A 24,696-nucleotide genomic window follows, 5' to 3' on the forward strand; every position below is an offset into this window, starting at 1 on the left:
GCTGCAGCGGGGGTAGGTCTCACACCCGGTGCGAGCCAGGAATTAGCTGGGCTGTTGCCCAGTCTGCTAAAAAATTTACTGGAAGGAGAAGGGGTAGAAATGCACGTAGGCTACAGATAGCATTAACCTATAAGCTTTTAAAATTAATGGAGATGCCTATCTGCTAGAACTGGAAGGGACCTTGAAAGGTCATCAAGTCCAGTCCCCTGCCTTCACAGCAGGACGAAGTACCATCCTTGACAAATATTTGCCCCAAATTCCTAAATGGCCTCTGCAAGGATTGAACTCACAACCCCGGGTTTAGCAGGCCAATGTTCAAACCACTGAGCTATCCCTCCCCGTTTTGCTTACCCATTAATCGGTTAATCAACTACATTGTTACATCCCTACACTAAGCCATGATTAAGTATCTATGCAAGCAAAATATTTCAATTAATCATTGAGACATAGCAAGATTGTCTCGCTCAGTTGCGTGAAATCAATGAAGATAGCATATGTATGATGCAAAACCATTAAAATAAAATTCCCAACTGTACAGGGTCTGAGTTCTGAGTTTGAGGGGTATGTACTCTTTGTGCTGGCTCTCTCTCGGGTGAGTTTCACCCGGAATGCAGACAAGGCAAAGAATATGAAACTCCTGTTTTCAGCGTCCACGGTGGGATTAGTTTGTAGGTTTCAATACAGCTCCCAAGAGACAGGTGCTTCCAAGCTAACATTTCTTGGTCATCTTACTGCAATGTCAAGTGATTCAATGAGCACAGAATCTCAAACAACCTTTTTGTCCCTTTGTCCCTTCAGGACAGCGACATGCTGGGAAAGCAATCAGTGGGGATGCTGGCACTACTACTTTTCTGTGGTGTACCTACACATGGATAAACAGAGGACTCCAGTTTTTAGAGCTGTCAATCTGGCAACTTTTACACAGTCGTCAAAGACTACCTTCATACATTCCCTCCTCCCCTCTTTAGAAGGTTCTCTGCTGTGATATAGGGGTACGTCTAGACTACAGGCTTTTGTTGACAGAAGTTTTGTCGACAGATACTGTCGACAAAGCTTCTGTCGACAAAGAGCGTCTAGACTACATCCAGTTCTGTTGACAAAGCAAGACGCTTTATTGACGTGACAGTGTAGACACAAAGGACAGTGTTGATGCAATAACACCTTCTATCAACAGAACTCTGTCGACAAAAGGCATTATTCCTTGTAGAATGAGGTTTACAGCCATCGACAAAGCTGCTGAGTTCTGTCGACGTTATGTCGACAGAACTCAGGGGCAGTGTAGACGCAGGTATAGTTTTGTCAACAAAAGTCCACTTTTGTTGACCAAACCCTGTAGTCTAGACACACCCTAAGCTTCCACATCTCTCAATGCTACTGTAGTTATCTAAGGGGCAGGCATCAACCTGAAAAAGCTCGTGGAGGTTTTGTACTTATAGAATAATGCTCTCTTGCTGATATTGAAGATCACTTCTGTAATGTACTTTGAGACTATAACTGTTGTATGCAATGCTGAGACCTAGAAATGGAGACATGCAATAGCCTTACTTTAAAATAGACTTACACTTCTATGTTCATCAGGATAGCTAGGCCACATTGCTTAGAAGAGGGATTGAAGGGAAAGTACAATATATTGCCACACTAACCAGCACTAATCTCATAGTTGAAAATTGCTTCAAATTACACAGGTCAACATCATGTTGGTTAAACGTTCCAATTATGTTTCCCGTGGGCCAGATTTTCAGAAATAGCCTCCAGCTTTTGGAGCGCAATTTCTCTCCTGCAAATAATTGTCTGCAATTCTGTACCCACAGTTAACTGCAGTGAGTAAGCCATTGGAAATCAGGGCATCCAACATGAAATGGTATAATTTGTGGACACAATGATTTGTAGTTGCAATTTTACACCTGTAAAATTAGAAGCTGAATTGATACCCTTTACAAAAAATCAGGTCCTCTATGTTCAAAATTCGATATGAGAATTGTTTTGGATCTAAAGAATTCTGCATCTAGAAAAATGATTTCTTAATATCAGGCAGGATGTCAGAGCCACGTTCTCCTTTAAAAAAAGATAAATCAGGATTCGTTTTTGTATATTTATGAGTGCTCTCTTACCATGGTTGCACTTATGGGCCTGCAAAGCTTTTTCTCATAACAAAGAAATCCTATAATTCTAGTTTATCACTGAACTTACAGAGGAAGATAAAGCGAGGCACACCCAAAACATGTGCATGACACACGTATTAGTGTGCTTGACTGCAGGCCTTCTAGCGATGAGTGCTACTCCAGACAGATGCCAGCCTTTGGTCACTATCCATTTCAGCTGACGTCAATCATGGTTAGTAAGCTTCCTTTTAACAGCCACAGTTCCTTTGTTGGAGACCATTGTTTGCAAATGTTTCCAGGCATTGAATGTCTTGGCAATGCAGTGAGAGGGCGCTCCACAAAGTACAGTAACGCTAGACATGCCGGCACCCTGATTTAACTCGAACCCTTGGCTGAAATTGAACAGGCTGATTAATTCAGGTCTTTAGCCATTGTACCGAGCTGGCCACTGATTTCTCTAGGTGACAAGAGCTTTTAAGGCAACTGTGTACACTGCAAAAAGATGACACGTAGTTTGCCTTTGAGAATGTATAAGGGTTCTTATTATTGCTGATGAGGGATGTGATTAGGCAAGCTTCACCCTTCACGAGTGAGGTTTACGGTTCCGGTTAACTGGTAGGGGCTGGAGCAGCTCCCACCCATTGCAGAAGGGGGAGGGGTATTCCAACCCTACCAATCATCACCCTTTTAATCAAGTTAACTGGTTAAATATTATGTTTAATCAAGTTAACTAACTAAATGGGATTTTACATGCTTATTGCTAATGAGAATTTTGGAACTCTCATAGATTGAGCAAGGATTGATACGGGGGAAGAGAAAGATTTCCTTTCATTATAATGCAAAAAGTTTAGTACTAAGACAGTACTGAATGGGGTTACTGAAAATTGCACAGAATAGCTACGGAAGGAAGGCTCTGTCTTTGAGTCTGAGAACATCTGCCCAATTCACTTCTCCCTTTGAATAAAAGATGACTGTTATTTTACTGGCAGAATTACCTCCACTCCATGCAACCCTTCTGTTCTTGCTTACATTTATCACTGAAAATCAGAAATGTTAAATCCTGGAAATGTAGTTTGGAGAAAATGTGGTTCACATAAGAGTGATGAGTTCAGTGTCATTTTAAGCCTCTTGAGCTATATAATAGTTTCCTTTGTGGGCCTCATTTTGGGTCTTCATCCACTTCAGCCAACTGATACAGGTGTTCTCAGTATCATGCAATTTTAATCCCAGTCCTACACTCCTAAATCCAACAAAGTACCACTGACAGCAATTGGAGTGACAAGAATTGGAGTGTAATCTGGGGAAAGAATGCTGGATCAGACTTCCTGCTTGTAAACATTCCATTGTCTTGGTTGCAGGTGTCCATCATGTGATAAACATACAAGTCACCATGAGCTTAATTGAATCAAGTGGGGTTTATCCTATCATCCAGCTGCACAGTCAATCCCTATCGGCATAAATGCGTAAGTGGTGCTGGAAGGCTATAGCCCTTGTGCAAAGTGAAATTTTACTTAGGTGAGCATGAAACTCAGTGGCAGAATGCACACCTGAAGCTGTGTCTAGATTACAGAGTTCTTCCAGAAAAAAGATACGCAAATTGCAAACCGCAATTTGCATTGCAAACCGCAATTTGCATATCTTTTTCCACTTTTTTTTTTTGAGAGAGACTTTTCAGACATATGGCCCATCTACACTGGGCCAAATGTCAGAAAAAGACCCCTTTTCGGAACATCCCTTCTTCCTCGTAAAATGAGGTTTACAGGGATGCTGAAAAAATACGGCTGCTCACCAGAAAAAAAAATTTGGAAGAGCAGACATGTTCCTTGGCAGAGATTTTCCGGGATACCAGAGGTATCCCAGAAAAACTCTGCAGTCTAGACATACCCTAAATCTAACATACACTTTGAGTCAGACCAATTGTCCACCAAGCCCTGTACCCCGTCTTTTGACATGGGCCAGTGCCAAATGCGTCAGAGGGAATGAACAGAGTAGAGCTATTTTGAGTGATCCATACCCTGTTTTCCAGCACTAGCTGGAAATTGAGGGACAACTGGAGTATGGGGTTGCACCTTTGACCAACTTGGCTAAGAGCCATGGATGGACCTAGCTTCCATTAACTTGTCAAATTTTTTTTTGAACTCAAGTTATATTTTTGGCCTTCACAATATGGCACGTTGTGGTGAAGCAATAGGAAAATGGGATTTGAGTCTTGTTTATATTAAAGGAGCCATAAAATGGGCATAAATTTAATTTTCTGGCCCTTGCATCCACTTTTAGGGTATTTTAAACTGCCACAGTTATAAAAAAAGAGAGTCCTTAGTATATATGAGACTCCATCTCCATGTCTTGACATAGACAGAAAAGCGGAGAGTAAATGAGTTTTAAGCCATTTTTGCAGATTCACTCTTGTTCTCAACATATTGGTGGTCCCATTCTCTCTGTAGGCTATATCATGTGTGGGGTTTTTTTGGCTTGGATTTGTGGGAAAAAATCTCAGGCCTGCCAAAGTTGTGAAGAAAAGGGTAACAAACCCTATTTATTTATTGCATTCCACCCTCGTAAACTGGAGAGGCAGAATAGAGAGACTGCTTTAGCAAGGTCGGCCACATGTTATGAAACTTTTTTCATGTAGTCATGAGATACCAACTGTAGTGCTATTTATGGTGAAATGGGGTTGTGTGGGTGTGATTTGCGGCATTCTTTCTTGGAATAAATAAATAATGGCTCTACCTCCTAAACTCCTTAACGTGGCAGGTTAAGCGGCCTCCTTCATTCATAGCATAGCCTATGTAATAATCCTAATATATGATGGGATTACATGTGTGACAAAATATATATGCTCCATGTGAACCTACGCCACCCTCATCTGAATGCTCACAAATAGGCCTTTCCCATCAAATACAATTCAAGCGACAGTACAACAGCCATTCCACACTTAACAGCTCGCACACACAACCTCTGTCGCCTAAAAGGCAAGAGCAGAGCAGACATTGCAATTCTTCCACACTTGACTCCAAACATCCATTTGGACATTTTCCCGAGAGGGGTCCAAGGGAATTCTCCTCAATGCCTTATCTGATGAGTAATGGCCCCAAGCTCTCAACACTAGCTGCAAACAAGAGTCCCAGCATGGGACTTGAACCCAGAACCTCCCAACTATAAGGGAAGCATGTTACCACTGGGGCTATGTCTAGGCTACAAGCCTCTTTCGAAAGAGAGCGTCTAGACTGCAACCACTTCTTTCGAAAAAGCGAGCCGCTCTTTTAAAAGAGAGCACCCAGGCAGTCTGGATGTTCTCTTTTGAAGAAGCCCTGTTTGCATTCAAGAACGCCTTTTCTTGAAAGAGCACTTTTGTATAATGAGGTTTATCACAGTCGAAAAAACCGCCGCGTTCTTTCGATTTAATTTCGAAACAATGTGGCAGCATTCTAGACGCAGGGGAAGTTTTTTCGAAAAAAGGCCACATTTAAAAAAAAAAAAAAACCCTGTAGTCTAGGCCAGTGGTCCCCAACGCAGTGCCCGCGGGCACCATGGTGCCCACCGGGGCATTTATGTGCACCTGCCGAGTGATCAGGTCTGGCCCAAGCCATTCTTGCGCCCTGGGCGCATGGCACATGTGTGGCCCCTCCCCCGGGTATGTGGCGCATGCGCAGCCCCGCCCCCAGGCGTGTGGCGCATGCGCGGCACCGCCCTCAGACACACAGTACATGTGCAGCCCCTCCCCCAAGCTGGCAGCCCTAAAAGGTTGGGGACCACTGGTCTAGACACACCCTGGAGTGGCTCTTTTAAAAGGTTTGAAGCAGCTTTAATTCAGCCTGGTTAAATTCCTGAGTGTAGTTTTTCACAGACTGCTCACATAATGGGTGTGCAATTTAGCCGGGAGGCTTACCAGAAGCCGCATGCTAACGTTGTTCCAGTGTCTCGAAAAGGCTATGGGCCTTTCTGGCAGAACAGCAGTGGTAATACAAATATAATCATTGCTCTCTTGTTCTAAGTTGACTTTTCAACTGTGGCAAGTTTCTTTTTCCTTGCAAGCTTTACAAGTGGTTTTCAGCCTCTCCAGCCCCACCCTGAAGTTCTCACTCAAGCAGCCTTCCTGAGTAAGACTGAGTAAAGACTTCAGGGTTTGGCTTTTTTGTTTTGCTTTTTTCACCAATAACTCTCAGAGGTTATGCAGAGTTCATGGGAAATATTGTTCACTGCTGCTTCTCTAGCAGCCACAAGGTCTGTTTCGGTAAAGCCTGGCAAAACTGGTATCTCTCTGAAGAGATGCTGTTTTTGTTTTTTTTTGCTGAAAGCCCACATCAGCCATCCACTGGTTGTTTTAGCTGTTTCACTGCTGAGTAATATCAGCCAGTGTGTTTATGCTCTCTAGGTTGTCTGAACAACCCAGTCATCAAATTCTGCGCACTTCACTTATGTGAGTAGTCCCACAGTGAGTAAGACAACCAGAATTAGTCTCCTAAATTGCTTTGAAAACAGCTTTCAACAGCAGGAAAGGGTTAAAGGACTTCCTCACCTCACCCCACTTACTACATATGCTACCAAACTGTTATTTTCTAAAGCCATTTGACTGCAGAGTGTTCAATAGGTGCCTGAGGCTTCTGGGTGGCAGTGTCCTTTGTTAAGCTGGTCTATTATCTCAGGATTTGGGCTCAGCAGAAAAGAGTTGAAAGTTGGCAGTGTCTGTGTGGGATTGGCTCCATGTAGTTAAGAGATCTGACTAAGGACTGTCCTCACCTTCCGGGAGATTGATCCTGCAGAGATCCATCTCCCGGGATTCGATTAAGCAGGTCTAGTAAGGACCTGCTCAATTGACCACTGATGTCACCCCTGTAGACTTTGGTCCCCCACTGCATTGCAAGGAGTAATGCATCAGCCATAGTGGAGCTCAGCTTTGCCACACCCAGCCCCAAAGTGCCTCTTTCCACCAGGGGTGGGAAGCAGGAGATCTTAGGGCTAAGTCCAGGTTCTGAGGGTGACCCTGGACAAGTCATTTCACTTCTGTTTCCTCCATGTATGTTCTCTACTGAGATGGTAAGTTCTTCAAGACTGACTGGCTGTCCCGATCAGTGCACTCTAGGCACTACTGTACTACTGGGTCAAGATGAGGAGCCGCATCCCACTGCTGGGATATGGAACAGCCTTGCTTTCCCTGGTGATTCAGTTCTCCCTGCTCTGGATTGGCACTGGAGGACTAGAACAGGAGTCTGAGGCACTGCCCACTGCTGCCCACCTTAAACCTCACTGCTTTAAAAAAAAAAAAAAAAAAGGAAACTTGGTTTAAATGGGACAGGAATTATTGCCGGAAAAATAAGTTGTTAGGAGTTTATAGCTGGCTTTTGTTAGTTAATGGTCCGAGGCAGAGCTCCGGGTGGCTAATGCACTAAAAACTACCATTGAATTGCAGTTATGAGCAATTTCTCAAGGATTACTCCATTATAAGCCATAACAAATGATTTACAACGGCAATTGTGACAGCTGGGTTGGCAAAATCCATCACTCCGTGGCAGTTAATTACCAGGCCTTTCTCCGCCCTGCAAGGAATTCAGGACACCCCATGATGGGTTTGTAATTCTGATGATGAGCCAGTCCTTTCATTTGAATCATGCAATCGGAGGTATTGCTGTGGAAATGCCAGTACAAACTCTCTGCGGCTCCGACAGCCTGGCCTGTTTGTCGGTCATATTTTAATGATGTAAATCAAACTGCATGTTCCCCTGAGGAGTTTTTTTCCCCATCCTTTGAGGTGGCATGAGTCTCTGTGAGCAAAGGTTTTATTCCACTTCAGTTCTGGGATGCTCCTTCTCCCCCCTCCTCCAGTCCTATTTGCAAGACTTCTTTTTAGTGACTGCTTTCATGTATTATCTCAAGAGGGTAAGCTACTCTACCACCTGAACAGCCACAATCTGCCTCTGCTGCCTTCCTGCCTCCCAGCCAGTGCTGACGTGTAGTGGCCAGTTAGAAGCCTCAGTCTGTTAAAACATCATTTTTCCTCAGGTGTCTCATCTTTATTATACTCCAGCCCAAAGAGTTCTCACCCCCCCAGGTCCCCAGCAAGCACAATGCCGAAGCAGGATAAATATTGCTTCCCATAAACGTCCTCCTCCAACGGTAACTAAATTGCTGCCTCTGCAATGCTCACCCTGGCTATAGACAGCAACGAGAGCAGGAAGCAAGGATAAGGTGAGAAAATCATCACAGCTCAGCAAACTAAGTTATCCTCTTATCTCTCAGCTGGCCCAACATTAGACACTCTGAGCTAGAAGAAGGGTTAGCTGGGATGAACTGGCATTGTTCCTCTGACTTAACTGATGCTACACCATTTACACCAGCTATTAATCTGACTGTCGGAATCTTTTCCCAGCGAGGGGTGTTAGTTGCACCCATGTTAGGAGAACCATATTCACTGGACTCTACAGAACAAGATTTTCCTTGCCCACTAACTCCAATGAACAACAAACTTATGAATGCACTGTAAATACCCCAAAATGTTCTTTATGGTTCATAACGCTATTCTTTTAGGGTAACTCACAAGCTACCAAGTTAAATATACCAGTTCCACACAGTCTATAGTCAGCTAGTTGTTAGCCTTTAAACAGGAAATTTTGGTAAGAATATATAATCCAACAACTGCAAATTACACCACAGAAAAGCGAGATGTAAAACATGAAAGGTAGTCTAACAAGCTTGTGTGTAGGCACCTAGAATCAATGATTAATTATCGACACCCGGGTACTGTATTACTACATAGCAGTTATATTAACATGATGAATTAGAGAGGTGAAATATTAATACAATAGAAACCTACTCAAAAAATCAAAATGTCTCACATTTTATTCCAAACTTGAAAATGGACAACTTTGCAAATGTTGGCAAATTTCTATAGCAAAAACTATGCCAATATCTAGTGAAAACTAAGCTTCTTTTAAAGCACACACTGATTTATTTCTAAACAGAAGTTTGCTTATTCTCCCCCCCAAAAAGGCTCAGTGGCTTTTGACTCCAAATATATGTACAAATTTTGCAAGCATCTGAAGTGCAAATATCCACTCTATCAAAATTTGAGGGGAGCATGGAATAGGCAAAACACAACATTTGTGAAGGTCTCAAATCTACTGAGTATGTCACATACTGAAGCAAACAAATGTAGCTCCCATAAGCCACATTCCTACCATTAACAAACTTAACAGTACGTTAAGTTATAGGACTCCCCTATAATAAAGAAGAGTTATGAGTTTGAGAAAACCTTATTCAGGCTGATTAAAACCTTGTTCAGACTGATGTGCGAACACATCCTTCATATAACATAGTTGCAAGCAAGGATTAAGGGGCTACACCTAAAACAAGTTGCCAGATGGTTTCCACAAAAATACCGGACACACTTGACATCACATCACAATCCACATTACATCTTCATTAGAAACCACCGGACATTTCTATTGTCTCATTTATATTTTCTCAATTTGTTTCCCAAACAGAAAGCTCCAATACTGGACTGTCCAGTATTTTTAGAGCATAGAACAAGGACAAACAGATGTGGAAGGAAACAGACAACTTTATACTCATAGTGCATTTGCTAATACCACCATTCACATGAACTGTAAAAACCAAGAGGCTGCCACCAGAAGTAGCTTTTGTGTCCAACTTAAAAAAAAAAAAACCCTTAAAGGTCCTATTTCCTCCCATTGTGTCAGTGGAAATGCAAATTCTATGCTTTGCTAAACGTTTGTCTGTGTTTGACTGCAGGCCAGAAGGAAAAGAAAATCAGACCAAAAGACCAAACTGAAACCTTTTTGCAAACACAGATTTGAATATGCGTGTTTTTGCAATATTAGTACAAATACCAGATTCCTGTCCCCAAGCAAACCATGAATCTAACTTCATGAGGTCCCTTCCCACCTACATGTCTATGAATCTCTCAAACAGTTAACACTTGGGCAGAACTGCAGCAGCGGGGCACCAGACTTGGAAAAAGTTGTAGGCAAACTGAAGAAGGTCCAGATGAGAGCAACAAACAAACAAAACAAACAAGAAAACCCACACCCCAAACAAACAAAACAAAAAGACAAAAGGCTCAGAAAATCTCATGTAGGAGGAAAGGTTAAAAAAATTGGGCATGTCTAGTTCTGAAAAAAGATGACTAAGGAAGGACCTGATAGTCTTCAGATATGTTAAGAGGACAGTAATCCACTGTTCTTCAGATCCACTGAAAGAAAGACAAAAACTGAGGGTTTAATCTGCAGCAATGGAGATTTAGGTTAGATGTTAGGAAAGCTTTCTAAGGATAGTCATTTTGAAGCCTTAGAATAGACTTCCATGGAAGGTTGTCAAATCCCGGACTCAGAGGTTTCCAAGAACAGGTTAGACAGACACCTGTCAGGATGTGTACAGATATACATGGCCTGGCCTCCCTGCAGAGGATTGGACTAGATCACCTCTCAAAGTCCCTTCCAGCTCTACATTTCATTGATTCTATGAAACACCCAGAGTTCGGGACAAAGAAAATACTTTCTTTCTAGGAGTGTCAGTGTTGGCTTCTCTTTCCTCCCATCCACGTTAGGGATGTGAACGACTAGTCAACTAGTAGGCTGATAAGCAAATGCTTATCGGATAGTCGACAAGCTAGTCAACTAGTCACTTTCCTCCCTTGCTGCCTCTATCAGAAAGTCCCCAGCTGACCCCCGGCTCCACAGGGCACTTTTGCCTTTGAAGTGTAGCAACAGCCTGTAGCAAAATGCATCAACTTTCGATTAGTCAGTTACTTGAAATTTAACATCCTAATCCAGGTCAATGGGATTTGTACCACTAACTACAACGGAAGTAAAATTAGGCTGAACACCACTCACTTCTGAAAATCTGATCCTGGACATAGAATGAAGGAAGGTGTTTTACACTAAAAATTGGACCCAAGCATCCATTATGGCTGGCATTGAAAAAAAAATCCTGCCCAAGGAGGTAGCTAACAATGATAGTTACCGATACAATTTTAGTTCGACCCACTGTTGCTCAAGTGGTAGAGATGGGGCTTTTAGAAAGTGCCCTTTTGCCTTCCTCTCTGGCTACCAAGCTGTACAGGAATGCCCCTCAGTCGTCAAGTCCTTTGAAGCCCCATAGTGGCATGTCAACTATATGGTAGCTGTGCTTTCCCTTCTGTGACAGGCACGCTCAGGGGCAGACTGGCCCGGCGGGATACCGGGATTTCCTGGTGGGCCGTCGTCGGGTGGGCTGTCGTGTCCGCACGCTGTTGCCCTTCACACCGACTGGCTCCACGTCCGCGCTGTATGCGGAACGCAGAGCTTGACCCGCCGCCTGCACTGTGTGCCGGACATGACGCAGGGGGCGGGGCTTGAGGGGCACGCAGGGGTGACGTCATGGGGAGGGCCGTTCTCAACCCATTTCCCGGGCCTATTTTGATTGCCAGTATGCTCCTAGGCATGCTGAATTGGGACAAAGGTCATTTATTTTAACTCCCATTTCAGTCTCATTTTTTGGGTGGAGGTAGAGTGGACATGGTAGAACTTCTACATATGCCATCAGCCAATGTGTAGAATGATGAATGAAGAAAAACGGGGAGTGGGAGAAAGGCTCAGTTGGACAAGTTGTAGCCCTTTTTGGAAAATGGAGGGGAATAGTAAGTGCTGGCACTTTTTCTATGCACTGTTCAGGAGGCTTAACTCAGCGAGTGCCAGTCTGCTGGGTGCACTTGTGGTCTAAGTAGACCACAGAGCCCTTGGTGGCACAGGTATAGGACAGAACAGGTGCAGCTATGCTCAATGAAAGACAGACCTAAATTCAGTGATGTCTGTAGAACGGCATCCTTCTGACTTTAATGAAGTTGGCTCACATCTTGAGTGCTTTGCATCCAGCAGTGCCGAAGCCAATGAAAGGAAATCTTCCTAAATGTTTAACCAGCAAGAGGAAGCATTGGGCTTCTCTGAAACATTGGTTGTCCCCAATTCAGAAACACACATGGGTGTTTCAACATGGGCTTAAACTGCCGTTAGTTCAAGGGGACTTAAGCATGTGCTTAAAACAAAGCAAGTACTTAGGCATTCCTCCTGAATGGGAGCTATTATTAGGAGAGAGAGAAAGGCAGACACAGAGTAGAGCCACGGCGAGCAGAAGGAGAAGTGTGAAAAGGCAGGCTGTTCCGCTATTCCCCTTCCTCACATTTTATTTATTGGGACATAAAACCTGATTTCTTTAGGTTTAAATTTCAGTATTTACATAAATAATGGTTTAAACAGCCCTACCATTCATCTTGAGTTTAAGCATTTGTCACACCTCTTAACATCTGTTGAAACACATTGTAGGGTTTCCAGCCTCAGAAACGCGATTATATAAAGGCTACTACTATCTTTCCATGCCAAAAAATGGTGACTTCACAGACACAGGAAGCTTTCTTTGCCTCAAAGATTTTCTGACTGTGGGTGCCTGCTGGCAGAAAGCCTGCAGGCTTCCATGAGTCAGCAGCAGTGGTGGAATTTAACTGCCAGAAAGAACAGGGTGGGAAGGAATAGGGTCATTTTCATTTAGTCTGACCAGGCCTTGGTCTCAAACTACAGGAGCTTAGACCTCAAAGGCTCTGGCATAAGGCCAAAGCTACTCAGCACCTGTGGAATCCCATGGTGATTTATGAAACCCAAGTTCTGTGGCACTGAGAGAATATTCACACTAAAAAATAAACCGTGTAGGAAAAAACCCCTCAGACTTTGGAAGTTTCTCTTCTCATTTTACAGGATGAGGCCTGTACTGAGAGACTTAAAGTGGAGTGAGTTGGAAAGTAGTTATCCATTCCCCTTAATTCTCTTTCCTAACCTTAGGAGGCTTTATCTGTCTTCAGACACATAATGGACCAACTAATGTGCACACGCATTACAACGCTCTTCTGGATTAAATCAGAACTGTTTAACGGTGTGTCATGGGCTTTGTACTACTGACAGGAAGTGAAGATTTTCATTTAGTTTAGAGGTAGGGGCCTGGGCTTCTGGAGGAGGAGAATCTTGAGTTTTATTCCCATCAACACCACAAAGTTCTGAGTTGCACAGATCACCAACAACCACAAAGTTAATAAATGTATTTAATGCTCTCTTCCCTGTACGCTATCATATACACACTTATACATGCGCTCTCTCAACTAATTGTGCCATAGACTTTTCTAAGAGGGTGATCTAGACCCTGGTTCTTTTGTTTATTGTAAATTGTGTTGTTTATTTGAATTTTCTGTTGTCTATCAAGCAGAATGCATAAAAGGACAATCTCAGGTTAAAATCGTGTGATGGTTCTATTAAGAAATACCCTTATCAAGACTGGAATTTCAAAGGACCCTGGCGGTATGTATACACTGCAATGTAAGCTCAGGGTTAGCAGAACTTGAGTTGACAGACCCTGGGTTTGTTAACGAGGGATGTAAAATCTCATTTAATTGGTTAAGCAGTTAACACAAACCAGTTAACATAACACAGGGTTTAACCGGTTAATCAACTAAAGGGGTGATGGTGGCAGGAGGGGCCCAGCTGGGTTACAGTCCCCAGCTGACTATCACCTACACAAAGAAAGAAGGATCAAGGAGTCATAGTTACAGGTTGTTGGTGTTGCAAAATGTCGGTCTCCTGATTTCTGACCGGGCTCTGCAGGGGATAATCACGCTCTGCTGCAGTGAACTCTGCAAGAGCAGACCTCTGTGGCCACACATCTGGTGACCAAAGGTTTGCCAGGCCCATTTCTGCCATCATTTTTTGAAGAACTGTGGTTTTCAGAACCAATGAACTGATTTCTTATGTGACACTAGGTGCATTTATTTGGATTAACACTTTCCCCAAAAAAAGACAAAACAGTTTATTTAATTTACTTCTTTCTATTATGCTTTGAAACACTCAAAGTTTATTTTCATAAAAAATTTCTAAATTGAATAGTGTTATTTTTTTCTAAACAAATCTAATCAGTTTCATATAACAAATGTCTATTTGGCAAAGGTTCTCTCTTTAAGTAAACTAATGGTCAGACTTATTCAAATAATTCCCTGCCAGCTAAAAGGACATGCTCACTTGTTGCATTTATTTTAGGGATTGAAGTTAATCAGCACCCAGAGAATATTAACTAAATCAACAGAGAACACTGAGGAAAATATTGTATAATAATTACAAACAACTGCTAAATACAAAACAGCTGAGGAACTGTGGGCCTACAGTTAGACAGGAATAGTAGTTACTGGCAACTTTAGAATAGCAAGATTTTACTTTACTTGATTAACCAATCAAAGAAGGGGTTCCTGGTTTCTAGGATTAAACAGCAAATTGCTTTACAAGATTTTAAATCTCTGAACTATTTTCGTCTTTCAGTGCTTTTATCCTCCCAGACTCATTTTGTTTAACGTAGGAAGGAGGAATTGCTGATCAACTGCCATGCATTCCTACCTGGGATGCATGAACATACAGTTCCTACAAAGGCTACAATTTTGACTCTTCAGCAGTATCATGTAGTTGATTCTACCAGACTGCTCTCCAATCCATATTCTGTCTCCCCTCTTCCACAGATCCTGTCTATTGACACTTCACTTTTTTCAGAGTTGCTAGACACTTTCTGCTGACTTTGCGATTTTCAGTGGTCCCAGAATTGTGATATCATGGGCTCCTTCCTACAAAGTGATCCCTCTCTGGGGACCCTTACACTCATATGGCATTCCCTGAGCATCCAGGTCCATGCAAATAGACCCCTTTGCAAGACTGCAACCATGGCCTGGAGTAAGAGGTCATAGGGCTGAAGAAGTTTGCTTCTGTCACCGTTCGTCTTTGTCAGCATTTTACATTAAGTTTCAACTGATGTGGGACCCACTAAGAGACAACAGTGTTGTGCAGTATCTAAGTAGAAGATTTTTTAATACTTTTAAGATCCATTATGTCCCACCTCTGGCATAATGCCTAGAAGACATCAGTCACTGATTTTTTATTTTTACTGGATAAGACTGTGAACTGGCCACAAAGAGTAACCAGCAAAGGGCAGGTAGTCAGGCCTGTGCATAAAATGGCCGGAGGCGAGTAGCAGAAGTGACTAAGTGACATTTACTTTACCTATTTACCTATTGGCTACATGTGTACGTAGTTTGACTGTATTCCCTTCCCTTCGCCCTTGATTGTTCACAATACGTTTTTCAAAGCAGGGATCTCTTGGTATGGTGCCCTGGGAGCTGCTAACACAATTCCCTGTCCTGGGGAGATGTGCATACACTAGCTCCACTTGAGTTCTTGTGCTAAAACAGAAGCTACAACCATATTCTTGGCAGCTCGTGCTAGTGTAACCCACACACCTAGTGTGGTTACTGAGAACTGCAAGTGGTACCTAGACCACAGCAACAGTTAAGATCAAGAGACCTTTACAGCATGGGCTGGGAGCCAGCTAGCTTTTAGCTCAGAGGGTAGAGGCTCCTATAGTGAGGTCCCAGGTTCAAATCCACCTTGGTGGTGGTTACACTAGCCCAAATACACACCCAGGACTTCAGACAGGCTTAGGTTGACCAGATGTCCTGATTTGATAGGGACAGTCCTGATATTCAGGACTTTTTCTTGTCTAGAGGCCTATTATCACCCCACCTCCTTCACACTATCTGGTCACCCTGGATAGGACTGTGTTTGGACAGCTAGGAAAAGCTGCCACAGCCTTCAGAGCTATCATGTATACAACTCCCGAAGCTAGGAATTACAAACCCCAGCTGTAGCTGTAGCAATGCTTTTTGGGGTTCGACTTGATGACTTGGGCTACGTCTAGACTACAAGCTTCTTTCGGAAGAAGCTTTTTTTCCAGAATAGAGCTTCCGAAATATTTTTTTCCCCCAAAAGAGCACATCCACACTGCAAAAGTGCATTGAAAAAGTGATCTGCTTTTTCGAAAGAGCGTGCCCAGACTGAATGGATGTGTTCTCGCATTTAGGCTGTGATTGCTATGGACAGAATGGCCACCAGCGCACCTGTGCTTTTTCCTCTTTCCTCTTCCTGCGAAAGAACTCCCCCTTCCCCGTCCACACATGCCTTTTTGCGAAAGAGCTCTTGCACAAAAAGGCTTCTTCTTCGTAGAATGAGGATTACCAATGCTGGAAAAATCCCTCTGTTCTTTCGATTTTCTTGTGGAAGAACGCAATTGCTGTATGGACGTTCCTCAAGTTTTGTCGGAAAAACGGTTGTTTTTTCCACAAAACTCTGTAGTGTAGACATACCCTTCCTGAGGTCTCTCCTAGCCCTAGGATTCTATGATTGATTCTATGATACATTTATACAACACCTATTACAATGGGTCCTCGCTAGGGCCCCCGTGTACCATGGAACATTTTATGATTACATATTTATTCAATTTCAATCTCAACAGAGCAGAGCCTAAGGCCACAGCTCGACTGAATCTGAATCAGAACTCTGGGATTCAGCCTCAAACCCATTCTCGAAAACTCCAGCCAGTCCCATCTCCGATCACTGCCTCCTTCCCCTGTTTTCAGTGTTTCGTAACAAGAGGCAAGCCAACTCGCACAACGCACGGCAGGGTTTTTGGGTGGCGGGGAGGTGGGGGAAGAAGTAAACTCTGAACATTCTACTAGGACCTTAGCCTGTATTAAGGACTTAATGGACACAAATTCAAAGTAGAAAAGACATGGAGGATGGCATAAAATACACTAAACCTGGCATCATTGTCTTCTCTTTTAATTGTCTTAGTGTTGACTATGACTTTCAAAGCTTCAAGCAGACAAGATAGGCAAGGCGATATATTTTATTGGACTAATTTTTGTTGGAGAGAAAGAGAGATTAGTTTTCGATCTCACAAACAGCTCTTGTTCAGGTCTCTGTTGTACTATTTTCTATGCACATAAATTTCCACTGTAAAAAAAAACAACGTATGTTGTGACAGCCAAAATGTTATAATATTAAAACTTTTTTTTATGCGGCAACCCTGGTAAAGAGGGTATGATGGATTAAAGATTTTCCCAAGCCAGACAGGGTGCTGAGGGGTCTGGGCGTGAGGGGATGGGAGGTTGGACGCCTACCTGGTTCCCCACTCCCCAGGACACATGTGGCTCTGCATCCCGTCGCTCCCAGGCATCGCACCCTGCGGCTATGGGAGCGGCATGGAAAAGCTGCAGGGGAAGTGCATCGCTGCACTGCTATTGCCACAGCTGGGGGGAGGAGAGCAGCAGTGCATAGAGCCCTTCCTCCTCCGTACCGCTGGTTTTCAGGAATCAGGGACACATGGATCAAGGAAGTTCAGCTACATTGCCAGTCCCAAATGTTCCAAAATCCTAAGTCAGACCCCTCAGAACCATGAGACTGGCTTTAATTTTTTTTTTAAAAAGGGACAGATTTTTATGGGCACGTCTAGACTACATGCCTCTGTCGCCAGAGGCATGTAGATTAGGCTACCAGACATAGTAAAATGAAGCGGCGATTTAAATAATCGCCGCTTCATTTAAATTTACATGGCTGCCGCGCTGAGCTGACAAACAGCTGATCAGCTGTTTGTTGGCTCAGCCTGATAGTCTGGATGCTCCCCTGCCGACATCAAAGGTATTTGTCGACCACCCAGGTAAACCTCATCCCAGGAGGCATACCTGTGTGGTCGACAAATACCTTTGATGTCGACACCTGCGTGTCCAGACTATCGTGCTGAGCCGACAAACAGCTGATCAGCTGTTTGTCGGCTCAGCGCGGCAGCCATGTAAATTGAAATGAAGCGGCGATTATTTAAATCACGGCTTCATTTTACTATGTCTGGTAGCCTAATCTACATGCCTCTGGCGACAGAGGCATGTAGTCTAGACGTACATAGTTTGAGCGCTTTTTGTTCTCCCTCCAGATTCGTTTGGGTCAGGTTCCCAGGGTCTTGTCTACCACCACCACAACTAGATGCCCCCTTTGCTTTCCCACATGAAAGTGGAGATTCCCGCAACTCCAGCAGCTCTAACTTTAAGACACCAAATATATCGAGTCTCACGATAACACCATGAGAATTGGCCACTCTCCTTTAATACCAATAGATTTTTGCAACACAGGGGAAGGATACAATGTCTCCATCAGCCTACAAGGGGACAAAAGTGCTTTTGGATAAGTGGGAGTTTAAATTAAATCATTGTTTCCTATACTAGTGAGTCTGAGTCTCATTTATATTAAGGCTGCTCTGATCTAGCAAGTAGCAGTAACACTGTTAGAGTAGCGTACGGCGAAGCAGTCCCAGGATAAATGCGATTTAGGCCTCACGTACATAGCTCTGCATAGACAGAAAAAAAGAACTAACTATTAAAATGTTATGAAAACCAAGCGGCTAACAGAAGCCTGCTGCTAGATATAAGCTAGAAGGAAGTTAGGATGATTACGGAAATTAAACATAGAAGCCTGATTCTCCAATGCCTGGCCCCTTTAGTAGACGTGTATTTTGTGTCCCAAGAGAGTGCAAGGCCGGTGTAAAACACACATTATTTTGACCTAGCAGCTCTTTACTTGCAGGTGTAAATGACACCACCAGGTGCTGGGCGCTGAAGAATCGGAACCACTCCAGTTTAAGCAAAAGTCTGTTTTTCACCCTATTTCTTTAGGAGTGGCTGCCACTCCGAATGGGATTGAAATCAATTCTACTGGTGTTAATATTGGCTCGTCCCACCGCTTTGGGAGGGCTTTTCAAAAGTGCTCTGCTTTGGCCTCAATCCACTCCTGGAGCTGAACCAGCAACTTCAAAAAGAGCAGAGTTAGGCTAATGACAAGCACTTTTGAAAAGTCAACCCTTGTGATTCCCAATGACTCACTTCACTTGGGTATTGGCCGTAGACGCCTAAGTCCCAGCCTGTGCAGATAACAGCCCTGTTCCCAGAGAGAGAGCCAAAAGAAGATAGATGGGGGCTGTCCCCAGGCTGGGGGGTAGGGCCGGGGAGTTGAGTTAGTCTCGGCTGGGTGAGGAGGAGTGAGGATGTTTTGGACCAAGGAAGGGGATGAAGCCCCTTCCCCCGAAGAGGAATAAGGCTCTGCCCTGGCTCCTGTGTTAGCATCGATCCTACGCTGCGCTGTATCTCTGAGAAGCAATACAAATCTTCTACTCTACTGGCTGAGAGTCACATCTGGCTGCGGATGGGGGTGCAGGGTCGGGGGCTCAACGGCACGTCGTCCCAGTGGCTGGTGTAACAGGCTGGCTGTTACTGCCTTACCACGGAGTAACAGGGCTTCTGGAAGCCCCGCATTTATCTCTCTTCTCATCCAATTCGAAGGGAAACGTATCAGCAATCATGGCAGCAAACGGTGACCACAACTGGGGCTGGGCACAGATGGTGGTTTTGACTGCACAGAAGTCACGTGGGAAACTGTGGCTCTGTGTCAAAGTGACAGCTCTCCACCTGCTAAAAGTTCCTTTTGTTTTTACCAAGCAGCAAGGTAAGACTTATTTTCTTTCCTGCAAACCTTCGTGTGTACTCTTCTCCTGCTTCAGCCACACACACACCTGCGTCAGCACCCTTCCCACCCCCGTCCCGTGTGTCTACTTGGGCACTGGCACCATCCAACCAACAAAACCATTCTAGGATGAGTGGCCAAGACCTCAATGGATGCAAATGGGGCCAGCCCCACTGAAGTCAATGAAACTGTGTCCATTTACATTAGCTCAGTTTCTGGCCTACACTCTTTGGAACTCTCTATTATCTTTGCATATTTTAACTATTTTTATGTGGTATCGCCTTTTCATTTATTGTTACAGTGCTCATAAAAGGCACTAATAATCTGAGGTTTTCCTGGGTGCAGATAAGAGGCAGTTAAAGCTTTCTCTACCCGCCCCATTATTAATTATTGTTACTGTTTGTCTTATGCGTCTAGAGACCACAACCGAGATCAGTGTCACTGTGCAGGGTGCTGTACAGATGCATACGAAGAGATCATCCCAACCCTGAAGAGTTTATCATTTAAATGGAGAAGACTGACAAAGGGTGGAGGTGATATTAAAGCAGAGCGATCCGCCCAATATTTCTTATTTGCACTGCGATCAAACATAATGCCAGAGATTGTACAAACAGCACAACAACAAAAGACGACAAGCTGTTTGAGGCCTGAGTATTGCCAATTCATTTCTCGTAAATCACTGATGAGCCATTCAATACATTTTCATCCACAAGCGCAGATGAGTCAAACCTCTTCCCCACTGTGGTTTTAAAATGCCAATTGTTCGGAGAACTCTATAGGACTCAACAACCCAATATGCACGCACATGCTTCTGAGCTGGCTGAAGGGCAAATCATGCATCTTAGTTATTTTATCCTTTTATAAAATGGATTCCCGTTGCTACGGCTTGCGAGAAATGGAACAATTCAGCACAGGAAACAACAGATTGATCAATGTCATCTAAAAGTATCACCACAAACTCGGTAAATGCCACTGTCTTCCTCAATAAATCCCAATAGAGGAAATTTACACCCAATAAGACAACATGGGTGCATCTTAGAATCATAGAACACTGGAACTGGAAGGGACCTAGAGAGATCACCAAGTGCAGTCCCCTGCCCTCATGGCAGGACCAAGCATCGTCTAGATCATCCCCGAGAGATGCCTATCCAACCTGCTCTTAAGTATCTCCAGTGATGGAGATTCCACAACCTCCCCAGGCAATTTATTCCAGTGTTTAACCAGCCTGATAGTTAAGAAGTTTTTCCTACTGTCCAACCTAAACCTCCCTTGCTGCAATTTAAGCCCATTGCTTCTTGTCCTGTCCTCAGAGGCCAAGAAGAACAATTTTTCTCCCTCCTCCTTCTAACACCCTTTTAGATACTTGAAAACTGCTATCATGACAAGCCAATGTGGGGATCAAACTCCAAAGGCAAGGCCCCACAAAATCAGCCCCAGAGATTGTTACCCAAAACACCCCAAGTGATACTGTTTGAGTGCGTCTACACAGCACCCTAAACTCGAAATAAGATACGCAATTTGCACTATGCAAATTGTGTATCTTATTTCGATTGTATTTCAAAATAGGTTATTTTGAAATTTGGCGCATCTACACTGCCAAATTTCGAAATAATGTGCTATTTCGAGACATCCCTTAATCCTTGTGGAACAAGGGTTACAGGGATACCAGAGTAGCATGCCCGTTATTTCGAAAAATATTTTGAAATAACGGGTGCATTTAAGAGACGTAGGATAGCTATTTTGGGATACCTATGGTATCCCAAAATAGCCCCACTGTCTAGACGTACCCTGAGGGATTTGGCAAACAGAACTCTCTAAGGTAATCATGACCTAAGCCATAGGTGATTCAACAGAGCAAAATCAGCACCTGGAAGCCACCTGGAAAGCTAGCAGGGACTCTGGAGAACAAGTGTAATCAGCTTTGTTTTGCTTTGCTTTGCTACTAGAAATATCAATAAGCACCCTGCCAATATATGTTGCTGACCACACATCCGGCTGTGTGTTCCTACCCCTAATAAATCATTCTGTTAATGGTTTTTATACAGTGCACAATGATTAGAAAAACAATTAATGACTTGCATAGCAAAATATTAGTTTATGAGATTCATATTACATGGCTGGCCCTGAAAGCAGCTAAAAAGCAAATAAAACCTACCAGTGGCATATGAAACTATAATCTCAGAGAATAAACTATATTGCAAGTACAGGCAGAATTAACACATTTGATTGTTCAGACTCCACATTAATAACCCAACTTTTGTACTTCACAGTATCACTGTCTAGGCTACCTTGGGTGCCACTCAGACAATTCTGTTTGTTAGGGCCCAATCCTGCTCCCACTTGAAGTCGAAGAAAGTTTTATTACGGATTTTAGAGAGTGGCTGGAAGAAAGCCCTTTGCTGTGACCGTCCATCAGCCCGTACCACCCCACAACTAGGCCTAATACTCACATTGCTGTGTGTATACTAGACACCCACATAGCTAAAATGAAGCACTCTTGTGTTGTCCATTTAAAAATAAAATCAAGGTTAGAGAGTGTCATGGCAGTAATGTACACATGGCTGTACCAAGTAAATCCAGAAGCTCAGAAAGCAAAATAACCTTTCTTCCTCACTGACTGGGCAAAACCCTCCTGTCGCACAGAAAGCTCAGGCTTCGCACCATGCGCCTACTTGGGGGAAGGGTATCTCTGCAAACCCCGTGTCTCTTCGGTCTCACATGGTTCGTGTTTTCATTTGTGTGCTGACCACAGAGCCACAAGTGTGACTTGCACTCTTTTGCAGAAGCTATTTTTTTAGCAGGGCTGCTGGCACTCCCATCTGTGCACCCAGCGAACGTACAGAACACAAAGTGCTTCTGAATAATGGAGAATTTCAATCTAGACAAACAAACAAACAGTCTTAGGGGAAGTCTACACAGAAGGGAAAAAAAAGCAAAAGCCAGTTGCTGTGAGTCTCAGAGCCTGGGTCAACTAACTTGTGCTTTGGGGCTAAAAATAGCAGCAAAGCCTCTTGGGCTGAGACCAGGCCCTGAGACCTAGCGGAGGGGGGGGGGGGGGGGAGAAGGGTCTGAGAATCCAAGCTCCATCCCAGCTCAAATATCTACACGAGCACTTTTAGCCCTACAACACGAACCAGTCTGCCATGGATATTTTTTTGCCATGTAGATGTGCCCCTAGACAGAAATCAATCAGGACTGTGCCCATGCATTTGTTATTCCTATTTAAGCAGCCTCAAATATATGCTAAGTACTTTATAACCATATAAAGCTAGAGAGGATCATGCCAAGAAGATGTTAAAATCTAAGGATCTGCTCACACACATGAACCTGGGTGGGCAAACTTTCCATCCTCTAATAGAGCTCCACTGATTTCAGTTGGCTCTGCATAGCCATAGAGCTCTGGCCAAGAAGAGTCATTTGCAGGGTGGGTCATCCGCACAGAATACAGGTTAGGAAGGAAGATGAAAACAATGCTCTTCACCGCTATAGTTTCCAGCTTGTTGGACAGGAGACCCAAGTTTCCAATCTTGGTAGTGTTATTGCACCCATTGAAAAAAAACAAACAAACCACAAACCACAAACAAGAGGTTGTAATTTGACCCACCTCTCTTCTCTGGCCAGGTCTACACTAAAGGGGAAGTTGACTTAAGATCCGCAACTCCAGCTTACGTTAATTACGTAACTAGAGTCGACGTAGCTTAAATCGTGTTTTTGCACCATCCACACAGCAGGAGGTCAATGGAAGCACACACTCACATTGGCTTCCTTTATTCCTCGTGAGGAGCAGGACTATCGGTACCGATGGGGGCACCCTCTCAGTTTGAATTAGTGAGTCTTCACTATACCCACTAATTTGAATCTCAGAAAGTCGACTGCGGCAGAGTCGATCTTCTGCATAGTGTAAGCATGGCCTCTATGTCCAACCCTGGATATGGAAACAAATGGTTAAATATTGGCTAGTGATTCAGGTCAGGAACTATCACACTATGTCAAAGGAAGATGGACAGTTTCCCAAACCTTAAGTAGTATTAATGTTGTCTACATGGTTCTGCAGATCTAGTAAAGCATGTATAAGATGCACGTACTGTGGCAAATACTGGAGGCTGCTACACGGGAATGTATCTGGAACAACTGAATGAAGTAATACATTTACTTCAACGGAGTAAACTTTGGGTCTTAGTTCCCTGAGACGTGAATATATGATAACCCTATATCTGCGGATATAATTTTGATGGTGAACGTGGAATGTTTGAAAGGATGACTTTTTTTTTAATGCATCTTTCATGTTAAGCTGAGCAAATACTAAAACATGTAATTTTCTCCCAGGCTGCTTCTTTTATCTTCCAGGTTTGTTGCAAGTTACAATCATGCACAATCTGTTTAAATAATACATCCCAGGATCCATTATCTGAATCAAATGCATATTTATTTTATGTTTTCATTGTATATTTTAGTAGAATTATTCAAAGGTTTAAAGCAAAAAGTAAAAACAAAAGATTTAAGTAGACATGTGTACCATAGCAGAAATATTTGTAATTTGTTTATTCCCTATTTCAAAAAAAATTCTAGGAAGAATCCATCATAAAATATAATTCAATAGGACAGAAGACTCATTAAGTTCAATAGAATTCATTTTTTTTATAAGAAAATGGGTAAAGTTCTTCTCAACCTTCCCCATCATCCCAAACAGTTTGTTTTAATTATAAAAAATGAACATACAAATATACAAGAAAAAAAATCACTGGAAATATCATAGGAAAAATATAAACGGCAAACTGAATAAACAATAAACAACAACTTGAGCTAATTAGGCAACAGACTATCTGTTCTGAGGGAATTTCTGATATTTGGAAAAATGCTTTGTTCTGAGTTGGAAGAGAGGCTGAATTATCAAACTTTCCCAAAGAATGGAAATTCCAAACAAAATTTGATTCAGAAACATTTTTAAAAACAACATTTTAAACATTGTAAAGTGTATTATAAAACTATTATAATATACAAATCGAAGCAAGATTATAAAGCTAAAATGAAACTGACATTATTGAAACAAAAGGAGAAAACTGAAATGCTTTGTTTTGACTTCTGCTCCTGCCACAAATTTAATCAAAACAATTCACCTGTTTTCACAAAATATTTAGATTTTGATGAAACTGCATTGTCTAAAGAAAACTGTTCTGTCA

The 24,696-nt window shown here is 43.1% G+C and overlaps 1 protein-coding gene across 2 annotated transcripts in view; it reads right to left on the reverse strand.

Annotated features, from left to right (window-relative positions):
- Positions 1-24,696, reverse strand: part of NRK (Nik related kinase) — a 144,386-nt gene that overhangs the window by 96,753 nt on the left and 22,937 nt on the right. The gene's annotated exons all lie outside the window — the stretch shown is intronic.

This window comes from Pelodiscus sinensis, chromosome 13 (genome assembly GCF_049634645.1).
Source record: "Pelodiscus sinensis isolate JC-2024 chromosome 13, ASM4963464v1, whole genome shotgun sequence".
NCBI lineage: Eukaryota > Metazoa > Chordata > Testudines > Trionychidae > Pelodiscus > Pelodiscus sinensis.